The sequence below is a fragment of the Gopherus flavomarginatus genome, chromosome 10, assembly GCF_025201925.1.
Source record: "Gopherus flavomarginatus isolate rGopFla2 chromosome 10, rGopFla2.mat.asm, whole genome shotgun sequence".
Lineage (NCBI taxonomy): Eukaryota > Metazoa > Chordata > Testudines > Testudinidae > Gopherus > Gopherus flavomarginatus.
The window spans coordinates 68,475,967-68,488,229 of NC_066626.1; positions in this window are offsets into that span (position 1 = coordinate 68,475,967).

Here is a 12,263-nt window from a genome sequence, read left to right on the forward strand (position 1 = left end):
TTAATAAAGTTGTGGCCTGTTGGCTTCTACCACAACACAGTTTCCAGTTTTATTTCCCATGGGTTCCTGGCAACAGCAACACACAGTAGTTATAATGTGTCATAAAATAAATATTAGCAAAAGCAGATGAGAATCTCAGCTCAATCTGGAGAACACAGTTCCTGTAACGTACATCTCTGAAAACAAAAGTTATCATCTGCTTTAGAGGTTTTTTTTAAAAAAAAAGTTCAATCCAGTATGATTACACAACCTGCTGTTTTGAATGGCATAGCTAATAAAGGCAAGTACTAACACAGCAGTTCCGTTCACATTGCTTTAGCCAGATTGCTCTTTAAATTAAGAGGCTGATAGCATTTCTACTGTAAACCCATACTGCAAGGCCTTAATAACTCCCCTGAACAAAATTACGTCTAGACTTAAACCTGGCATACAAGGCTTCTGTGTATAGGATCAACTTCTATCTAATACTGGGGAAATAAAGTGCCCTGCCCACAGGGTGTGTCTATGTAATTACATATGTATACACACAGCATAAATCCATACACAGACCTATGCATAGAAATACATACACATGTTGCATGCATGTGTGTGGAGGTGGTCTCCATTTATTAAATTATTCAGTCCTGGAATAAACTGTGGAGCTATGTAATAAGTACGTTTCTTGTGCACCTTTGACCACCTTACCTGCACTCTGCTCCATAGTCCATCTCCCCAGGCCTTGTGCTACCATCTCAAACCCCTGAGCAACTTCAACCAGCCACCACATTTTTTAATCAATCAGCCAGCGAAATATATCCTCCATCTCTCACAAAGATGGAATTTCCACTCTCATACTCCAAATCTGGTCTGAAGTCCAGTATGGGACAAGACTCAGTCCCGGGGCAGTAACATGAAAATGTCACACATTTGAAGTCTGACACTGTTTGGCAGGGTTAGAAAATGGAAGCTTTGTACCACTGAGAAGTGAGAAACTTGTTAGTCTCTAAGGGGCCACAAGTACTCCTGTTCTTTCTGTGGATACAGACTAACACGGCTGCTACTCTGAAACTTGTTTCTCGTGGTGGCACATCTCAAGATTGTGGGCTTTCAGTTCATGGCATTTTTAATACAGAAAAGCTATTTTAAATAATTTTCAGGTTCATAGAGCTCCCTCAATGCCTTGCACAGTTGAACTCATAAGGAATGGCTACAGCGCAATTAAAAACTGGTGTTTGGCCTCTGCCAGCTGACTCAGGCTTGTGAGGCTCAGGCTAAGAAGCTGTTTCATTACGGTGTAGACATTTGGGCTTGGGCGGAGCCCAGGCTCCAAGACCCAGGGATGTGAGAGGGTCTCAGAGCTCAGGCTGCAGTCTGATCCTGACATCTACACCACAGTGAAACAGACCGTTAGCCTGAGCTCCCCAGCCCAAGTTAGCTGGCCAGGGCCAGCCACGAGGGTCTAATTGCAGTGTAGACACCTGGCTTTCAAGTCAAATGTACTTAGAAACAGTCACAGTAAAATATTTTTAAAACTCTCTAACCCATTGCTAAAATATGTTTTTCCATAAGTATGTGGCACATGGAGGACACATAGCAGAGTGGTGTGAAATAAAGGTTTTTATCAGCACTCGTTTGGGGTGACCAGGTCAGTAATTCCAGAATTAAGAAGGGTTTACATGAAAGCTCTTAATAGTGGAGTTGGAGTTGTTTTGCTCTACCAGGTCAAAATTACCCTTCCGTAAACCCTTCAATCCTTACTCACAAGAGCAGTCCCATTAAAGTTGTCAGCCACCCACAGGGAAGTCAGAGACAGACTCTGCCAGCTGCTGGAGCAAGAGCAATGGAAGAGGAGAAAGAGCTAGGCTGGTCTTCATCCCAAGACCTTGGACTCTGCCCTAATGGGCAAACCCCTCTACGAGGCAATTACATAGGGCAGGGCTCCTGTGATCCTCACAGCCCTGAGAGCCCCCTCCTCTAGTGCCATGCTCATTTCTACTGGGGAAAGAATTTGACTGCTTGAAGTGAGATATATGGAGGACTCTGAATGAGGGGCCGCAGCCCTTTGAGAGTCTGAGTGGGGGAGACATGAGGAAGAGGAGCTCAGGAAGAGAAGACAGTGCCTTAAAATATATTTTTGAAATGATGAGAAGCAGTGTGTTCCACATAATGGCTGTAAAACGACAGCAGATGTGCAGTGGTTGGGGAACTAGATTCTCTATCTGTAGAAAGAGGGGGCAAAATCTGGGTTACAGACTAAAGAGACAAGGGAGAAAATTGTTTACATAATGCAGGCATGTTGCGGTTGCATTTAGACTTATGAGTGAACCACCAAGATATGCACAGAGTGATTAACACTGAACCAACACTAAGGCAAAGGTAAGCTGTGTACGTGTGCAGGGCTGCTAAGTTGACTCACAGTGCTGTATCAGTAACCTTCATCTCCCGTCTCCGACTCCACCTTCTCCCTCTGGTCTGTCTTCCCTCACCTTGTCAGGTCTCTGCCTAAGCTGTAAGCTCTTTGGGTCCAGGTCTGTCTTTTCTCTTTATTTGTCTGTAGGTTACCTAGTACCTTTTGGGTATTCGTTGAATAAGCAACAGTACAGGACCTGATGGACCCTTCCCAGGAGAACACCCATGGGATGAGGTCTCGTTTAATTTCCTCCCTGATTAACCCTGTGTGGAGCAGGCAGCAGGGCTGGCCCCAAGCCCTGCAGATTCTCCAGAGCTGGGTTAGACAGGGCTGTCCATGCATAAGCTCTGTACCTCTGCACTGATTCCATCCCCACAGTGCTCCTACCTGCCATGGTGGCATAACATCAATGGAGCTGCACTACTAGGGCTTCTACAACCAGCCGCTGCCTCTGGGTCACCCTTTCAGGGGATTTCCTAAATGCAGAGTGGGGAGGGCTCAGAAAGAGAATGCAGCTTGGGGAATGAAGCCATGGAAGTGACTCCCTTCTATGTAGGTGCACTAACAGAACCTGGGTGCAGGATTGGGCTCTACATAGGAGACTGTAATAGCTCCAGGGTAGCCATCAGTGGCCCAATCCTGCCAAAACACAAAGTAGGGGGTTGCAGTGTACAAGGAACAGAGAACCAAACTCCTAGTGTATTTAAGAACATTACAGTCTGCTGTATAAAACTTAATTTAAGCCCTTTGAAAGGAGGGTGATTTGAACTTGCTAGGGTGAACCAACCCTGTTTAAGCTATTTAGTTCTATCATGGGACTGCGTCTTCGTTCATAGATTGCTCCTGTTGAACTATTAGCATCTATTGTGTCAATTGGAATCCTGTGCCTACCGAAAATGGGGATTTGGAGTGTATGAGGAATACAGGTACGTTGGCCCAGATCATGAAAGGTATCAAGATGCCAAACATTCACTTCAAATCCCTTTGAGGCTCTGGGCCCTTGTCTCTCATGATTGCCTTGTTAATACACCCATAAATATTTGCACAGGATGCTACAGTGATTACATAGTAGCTTTACATTGTTCATCTGGTAAACTATACATACATTGAAGTACCTATTACACTAATATTAATTGGGGTAGATAACATTATACTGCTTATAAAGTCCAAATTATATGCTTATATAAAACTCAATGTGCACAATAGATAACAGAGAAACTAGGCAAATACAATATGCTCAGTATGCTTTTCTGAAAAGATTTAAGAATAAAATTTATGAACTAGATTAAATGTAAAGAACATGCAATCTGGTGAAACCAAGAGAATCCAGGAAAATATGATTTAAGGCTAATACTCTGTAACTTACATAAACCCCTGCTCCTTGCAGGTGCATAACTGTATTTGAGTTCTTAGCCTTATTTACAGGTTTTTGCATACTTTATTCAAAGGTCAGAAGCATTTAGTGTTGTCTCCTGCAGATGTGCTGTTTACTTACAGTGCAAGAATATTTCTTTTTAACTTTGGAATGTCTGACTTCAAATACATCACGTTAAGTTCATAGATAAGTTATGTGATTTTTGTTTCGAGAGGTTCCACTCTCAGTTTTGCCTGAGCAAGAAGTCTAGGGTCAGGTGCCAGGAAAATGCCTGGTGATCTCCTCAGGGAGCCAAAAAGGGAATCTTCTCCAGGAGCAGAGTGGCTGTGGAGCCTCTCCACGGCTAAAACTGCAGTATCTCCCTATTCTCCCTGGAACCTTGCTCTGTGGAGATCAGCAACCAGCAGGTCCCCATAGCAGCAATCCCACAGTCCCATCTTTCCATACTGCTCCCTGCACCCGTCTCATGTGAGCATGTATCCTACAGGAAGCTCAACTCCATGCCAGGGGTGTGCAGTGCCTGTGTGGAATCCCCAAAGCTTGCACTCCACCACCCACCCACACATACACTGTCATGCATTAGCTGACTACGGACAGTATGAAGGGATCTTAATTAGCCATTTCCTATTTACAATGTACATGAGATCTTTCTCTGTTCTCGTGCAAAGATATCTAACTCAAGGTGTCATATATCATAAATGCACTGAAAATAATCACACAGTATTGCCTCCACAACATTGCTGTGTAGGCTTGATTGTACGGAAATGTGGTGCAAACACATTGAGATTCCTACCTGTCGCAAAGCTAGCATACAAGGCTTAGTCCTATCCTAACTTCTTGTTCCTTTATCTTGTTTAATTCTGAGCACTCTGAGATAGGGCTGTATCTCTGTGAACTCAAGTGGATTTGTTCCACAATACATGTACGTGTGTAAGACCGATGTATTATGCGTACGTAGTATTACTGTGTATATACAGGAGTATAGAATGGAGTAGATAACATTGTGCCTAGATGAGTCTTTGTGATACGCATTCTTTCAGTATTAAGACTTCTCCAGATTTTGTATATCTGTTAACATAGTTCTAGTCCAAAATTCTCCTAGCATTAGTTTTAGGAGAAAAGTCTTTGTGACAGTTGCTGCTGATTTACAGCTAATGTTTAGCCACTAATGGGTAATTGTATTAAACTAAAAAAAAAAAAAAATCTGCTGTAAAGTCGACCCCAATCTGATTTTTAATTTACTGCATCATCAGCTACTTTTATGATAATATTTAATCTGCTGAAACAAAAGGACTGCAATGTGAATATCTATAACATTGAAGAGAGATTGTTTTTTAGCAGTTCTGCTCTTGGGGTTAGGAGTTGTTAATTATTTTATGAATAATCCATGTGGGTAAATTTATTTATATTTGTTTTCTCTGCTGTAATACTCAAATAAGTAATGCATTGTATTTTGCTGTAAACTGCTAACAATTAAGTATGGAAAGTGGGTAGCATAAAAGAAAAAATGTGCACCAGTATTTTGCAATGATAACGTTAATGAAAATTCTTAAAAAGTGTGCTGCAATTCTACTAAATGAAATGGTGGCTATCAAATAGCATTTTCCATTTTTTTATATATAATACATATACTCTTCATGCAATTGGGATAGTCTTTTTCATGACCATATTTAGCAGAACAACCACATAGATATAAGAAATATAGAGTGATCTCTTATGGATTAAACTGTTTTGAATTTACAGGCCCATTTCCGATTGTACTAGTGTGTTGGCCTGATCCTGCAGTCCTTACTGAAGTTAAATTCCTGTCAAGCCCATGCTGAGTTCAGTTGGAGGTTTATCTACTTGAGTATTGCAGAATTAGACCCTTAGAGCCCAATCCAAAGCTCATTGAAGTCAATAGAAAAGTTCCCACGGATTTCAGTGGGCTTTGAATCAGCCCCCTATAGTTTACACATGTTCGTATTCTTCAACACACTAGAATTTAGATAGCTACTTTCCATTAAATCACAAAATATATTGTCAGAAAGGATTATTTTTATGTTTATCTTAAGTATTAATTATTTACGTGAGAAATAATGTGGACCAATGTTACATGAAAATCTCTTTCCAGCTATGCCTATACCTAGTACCTGTTAAAAGAAAAAGACTTATTTAAAGCAATACATTGTCCGTGCACCAAACTGAGAGCAACAGAAATACAGGGCTGTCCTTTAAAATGAAAAGGGAATAAGCATGTTAGAAAAATGTAAGTCTCTCCACACGAGAAGGTATACTGCCGAAGAAATTTGACCTAATAAAAGAACAGGACTGTTAAATGAATTTTCTGTGTTCCAGTCCATTTAATAAAACAGCAGAGTTCTCTTAAATGATTACCTGTGAAAGGAATAGCTCTGTTAAAAGAACAGAAAAGTATTGGCATGCCTAGGAATGTATATTGTACCGTGTGAATTGCTGATCTTTATCCGTCCTGAAACATTTGTATTATACACACCTACACAAAGTGAAAATATAGCTTAAGTTTTAGTTACACTAACATATAATTGATTACCTATTTAATTTGCAAGAAAGGTCTGTTGTGCAGCCTATTATAATATCAGCATGTAAGGGTAACAAGATAAACTGTGGTAAAACAAATAATTTGTAATTCTGTTCAACTACCTATTATTTTATCCAAACAACTTCTGCTTTTGCTATCTCCTTATGGTCGGATGCTTATTCCCTAGGAACAGAGTGGAAGTCTCTTTTTACCTCTGTAATTAGCTTGTTTGAAAGCTTCCACAAATTCTTCCTATCATAAATTTTGCATTGCTCTATGCACAATAATACACATAAAATTAAATAAACAATTTAATTAATTTAATTAAAATTAAATATTAAACATATTGTGTATAAGAAGCCAGTGTCTTTGATTTAATTGGGCGGGAGTACCCAAAGCAGTTTGGGTAACAGTGAAACATAATTAAAAACAACAAGTACGGTAGCCTCTGGGCCTGAAGAATAGTTGGGAGCTTTCTCCTGAGAAAGGTTTATTTAATTAAAACTAAACTAATCTTTGAAAAACACTTGATAAGCATTTCATAATACAAATCATAATCCAAAAATGAAGCTTCTACTGCATCTGCATGATACAGGAAAATAACCTTAAATAATTTAATTCTGCCACAAGCTACTTCCTTAGCATGCACAAAATAATTCAATAAATAGTATGTTTACCAGCTTAAAATTCTCTATACCACTTAGTTCATCAGGATAAATATTAGTAAGTTGTATAAAGGTATAATGGATCCGTAAGTTACAAATCTGAGAATTAATGATTTATTTAGACTTGTTTATTGCTTCTTATAGTTGTAGATATAATTCTAGATGAGGAAAACACCATGCGCTCATTTAAAAGGCAGTCTGTGGATGTGGCTGTGTTGGCAGGTGAGCCCTTTGGCCGCATTCATGTTTCAGTATAAGGATTGTGCTGAGTTTCGAACCCAGCCATTGACACCTTTCACTCATAATGCACTATATTATTTCAGCATCTCATGCCAGGGGAGGAAGAAGTAGATTATTTATAGTGCAGTGTCCCTATCAATGTTTCATTGTTGCCAAATGCTAGTATTTATATATTATACAGTGATAATTTGAACTCCCTGGAAAACTTGGATCCCTCCCAAGGTGGCAGACTATCTGCCTGGACATCAAACAGTCTGCTTTGCACAACTGTTCTCAAGCTGGATTGCAAATGCTGACAGGCTTTATAGGTCATTTAAAAAACAAACGCCTTGTTTTAACACCTAGACTGTAGCAACTCTACAACAAGCTGCTGGTGCCAACTGGCTATTTAAAAAGTGAATGTACCTAAGTAGTTCCTAATTGACACTCTTAGGCCAGTACCCAACATAACTGATAATTACTCCCATTTCCATAGACCAGTTTTTAAGTGACTGTATCATTTAACTGACCCTTGATAAATGCGAATATAATTGAAAATGCTACTTTTGGACCCAGTTGTGCTCCCATTGAATTCACTGCTATGAATGAGAGGAAGATTAAACACTTCTGCTATTCAATTCTGTTGTGTTATCCAAGTTAATTTGGGGGAGGGGTAAATTCTTGGGTAGATTCTGTATACTGACTTGAAATTGCTTTGTGTCATCTCAGGCCATCAGTTTTTAGGCAGACACCCTATTGTAGTTAGTGGAGAGTTGTGTCTAACCCTCAGTGGTACAATATGGCTCTTGACAAGGCATGTGAATTTCACTCATGTTGGTAAAAGAGTACTGGCCAAATCCATTGGCCATTACTCAGGTAGACGTCCCTGTTGACTCACTGAAGTCCCACTGCAAAGTCTCGTGAAAGTCAATGGCATTTTGCCTTGGTAAGGACTTTAGGAGTTGGCTCTGTGGAGATCTTTTCAGCAGGACAGTTCAAAGAACTCTGTGTGTAACCCCCACTAACTGATGTCAGGCTCTTCTTCACACTGGCATACAGCACATACTCATAAAACATACACATACTGTTTACCTCTTCATTGCACTCAGCACCTTGCATGATAGGGGCCATAGTGTAGTAAATAGAAACATACATGGCAGGCCAGATTCTTCAATGTCATGCAGCCACTTTGCACTGCACCACCAGTGGAATCTGGCCTTAAAGCTGGCTTATCTGGCCCCACAGGATTGCATCAGTGTAATGGCAATGCTCCTGTAGTGTACAGTCATCTTAGCAGCTCATACACCCATCCCATCTCCCTGCTGCCAGCATAGCAGGGAAAAGGGGACATGAATGGAGCCATTTTAAATTAGAATAGCCTTCAGTCTGCCCTAATTTATGCCAGGCAACCTGCTCTATGCACAATTTTAAACCACCTTTGCACGCACACGCACGCACGCGCACACACACACACACACACACATACACACACCTCTAGATTTGCACTATCTGGAATTTGATCGTTACCTTGGATCTGTCCTGTGGTACATACACAATGAAGCTAGACAGAATATTATCTGTGAACATACAATGTTTCGAACATATATGCCTAGCTGTTATCAAAAGAGGATAGAGCAACATCCATCCTGGTACTATATCACCAGTCATTTAGAACCACCTTGGAAAATATATATGTCTAGCAGATAATATAAATATAACAAAGTGGGTTTTTTTCCATTCTTCTCAGAGCACGTACATACTTTTCCATTGTGGTTCAATAATTACTGATCAAAAATATAGACTAGCTTTTGGAGTCATGAAATTTGCTAGAAAGAGAGATTATCATCAGAAAGAAATGTGCATTAAAGGAATGGGTCTTCCATTTCCAGAATATAAAACAGACATTGAGAAGAGCAAACAGAGCAGAGAAGAAATGATGGTCATTTGAAAGTAAAATTTTCCTAAACAATGTAAGATTGGATTAACTGTTTCATGTACTATTGTGAAAGAATATATAAAACTTCACATGAGAAACTATCGTTACAAGCGAGAAACAATAGAGAACTGTTGAACACACAAAAGTCTGCCTTAAGTTTAATGTTTCTATAAAGAGAGTACAAGACCTTGTTCCTGTTTCTACTGAAGCCAAAGGCTAGATTCCTATGGATTTCAGTGGGAGCAGGATTGGGCCTCAAGGTTTTAAACTTTCACTGTACAATATTTTTCAATAATACTATGAATTTACTCATCTTAAAATAAAAACGTGATTAATATGTATTCATTGCTGAGGATGCCACTGTGAAATATGGCAAAGAAAGATAATGATGTAATTAGGGACCTGATCCTGCAGTGTGCCGAGTGCCCTTTATTTCTATATGTAAAAAATGAACTGAACATAAAAATGACACATCGAGTACAAGCCTGCACTCATGCGAATCAGACCACTGATGGCAGAAAGGGCTGACTGGACTAGACAAGCTTACTATGGTCTTCATTCAGAGCGTTCACAGAATTCCAGTAAATCTGTTGTGAGCAGTAAATCATGTGAACTCATGATTAGTTCACTGGTTTTAAATTTTCTTACAATGGGGTAAATACATATTCCCCCAAACCCAAAATCTAGTTCTAAAGAGACACATTAAAATATTTGCACTGGTTTATCCAAGAGTTATTCTAAAAGCTAGTTATCATTCTATGCATGTATAGCATGAACGTAAATTAATGCGCAGCTAATTCTGTTTTTTAACCACTGAAGATTTACTGGTTCAAATGGTCACTGCCGTTCAAGAACAGTCACTTTGGGGTGTTTTTGTGTGTTTTGTTTGTTTTAACTGGCCAGTAAACTCCTTTGGCAGGTGAACATTTATTTGGGTCTTAGTCTAAACAAGAGCCATTTCCTAGGGAAAAAAATGAAAATGCACCAGCACAGATGATCAGGCAATGGAATAGACTGCCTAGTGAGATAATTATGGCACCAGCATTGGAGATGTTTAAGATAAGGTTAGACAAATTTATGGCAGGATTAGTGTAACTTTTTAACCTGCTTGATGCAAAAGGTTGGACGAGGCAATTTAAGAAGTTCTTTCCAAACCTATCTTCTTTGATTCGGTACATGAGGATAGTAATGTTTACTTTAAACCCTCTAGCTCCCATCCTGAGTACATTTTCAGTTTATTTTGGTATATCTAAATAAAATATCTAACACTTTGGGTGTTGTTTAGGGCCAAATTCTGAAGTCTTGACTCAGCTTTACTCAGTCATTAGTCATGCAAAATTCTCATTAATTTCAATGACAGTCTTGCCAATGTAATAAAATCTAAAGGACAGTTTCTGATCCAAGTTATGTCGGTGTAAATCTGCATTCACTGAGGAAAAAAAACAGGATTTGGTCTTTAATATGTAAAGAAGCATGGTATTTCATATTCAATCACATGTATACTTCTTTGTAACTCATTTTTTCATAATTTATTAGAAATTGTCAGAATTTGCCTGGAAGTTTTGTAATTTTAAATAGATCTCCCAACTAACTCTTACAAGATTGTGGTAATGATACCCTACACCTAAGTAATGCATGTCTAAGTACAAAAATCAGCCATAAAACACAAAAGTAGGCCTGATCCTGCATTTTTGGCATACTCGGAACTCCTGCTGAAAGCACTGGGCTAGATCCTCATTTGGTATACATCAGCAGAGCTCCATGGAAGTCAAAAGGGAATTTTGTTGTCTGTCTTTACCCTCTTTCGTGTCAGTGAAATCAATAGAGTTGCATCTGTTTATTACTAGTTGAGGATCTGGGCCACTGACTCGCTTCATTGACTTAACTGGGATTTTGGAGTGTGCAAGGAATGCTAGATCAGTAATTTTCACTTGGGGTTGACTGTAAGATGTTAGTGCACTAGGGGACCCTGTAGGTGTCTGAAAATTAGTACAGCTCCAATCATTTGGCTTTTCTCTGTTTTATTACTTACAGGGACAAATCCAGCTCACTTCATTCATTAAATTAAAATCATTTGGAATTTTAGGACTTGTGTTGTGGTCATTGACATAAGGATCCAAATCCTAAACTGTTGTAAAAGTAGCATAATTCTATTGAAGTCTCTATTGAGCTATAACGATTTACACCAGTTCAGGATCTGGCCAAATGTTCAGAAAAAGACATAAATGAGATACATAAAAACAAAATGATAGGCATTAGCAACTTAAACGGCACTTTTGCGTGTACAATCAAAACGGTGCAGTGTAATAGAATTTTAGATGAAGTTGGGATTTGTGACTGCCTGTTCTCTTTTTTCATACCTTCAGCAATGTGTAGGCCATTAATCTATTATTGTGGTTTAGGCAATTTTGATATATGCTTTTAAATAAAACTTCACGTGGACGTTGGCAAATTTGTACGCATAATGCCTTTTGGACCTAATTCTGACCTCGCGGACACATGCTCTACAGCAGTGTCACTTCACTGACTTCAGCAGAGCTGCTTTTATTCATGCCAGTGTCAATGAAATCAGAATGAGGCTATGTTTTTATCATTCATCTCTGTGAGCCCTATCGTGCTGCCACCAAGCTCAGTGGCAAAACTCCCACCATTAGCTTCGTTCCGTGGACTGAAACAATACAATGGATGCCAGTGTCTTTGATGGAGCTTGTGTAGCCTATCAAGTAAATGGTGCACATTTTAAAAAGTGAAATATAAAAGATCCACATCACTGATGTTCTAATAACTCTGAAAGAGCTAATTTTGTCTATGGGGTACATGTCAATATCTAAAACGTGTTTACCTGTTACATCATATAACAGATACCTCTGGGGTAAATTTACCTGTACATTAAACCCTATATAAATGCACTCGTATTTGTTCCCATTCCCACACACTTCCACCAGAAATCTGTGTGCGCTCTCTCGCTCGCTTTCTCAGATATGATTAAAGAAAAACAACAAATTAAATAAAGCCAGAAAACCTCCTTAAAGATATGACTACCAAATCCACCTAAGCAAAGAAATATATTAGAACTCTGGATTGCTACTCTGCCTTTAGTTCACTGCTTGTGCCTAAGGTTTGGTTTTGCACAAAGAAAC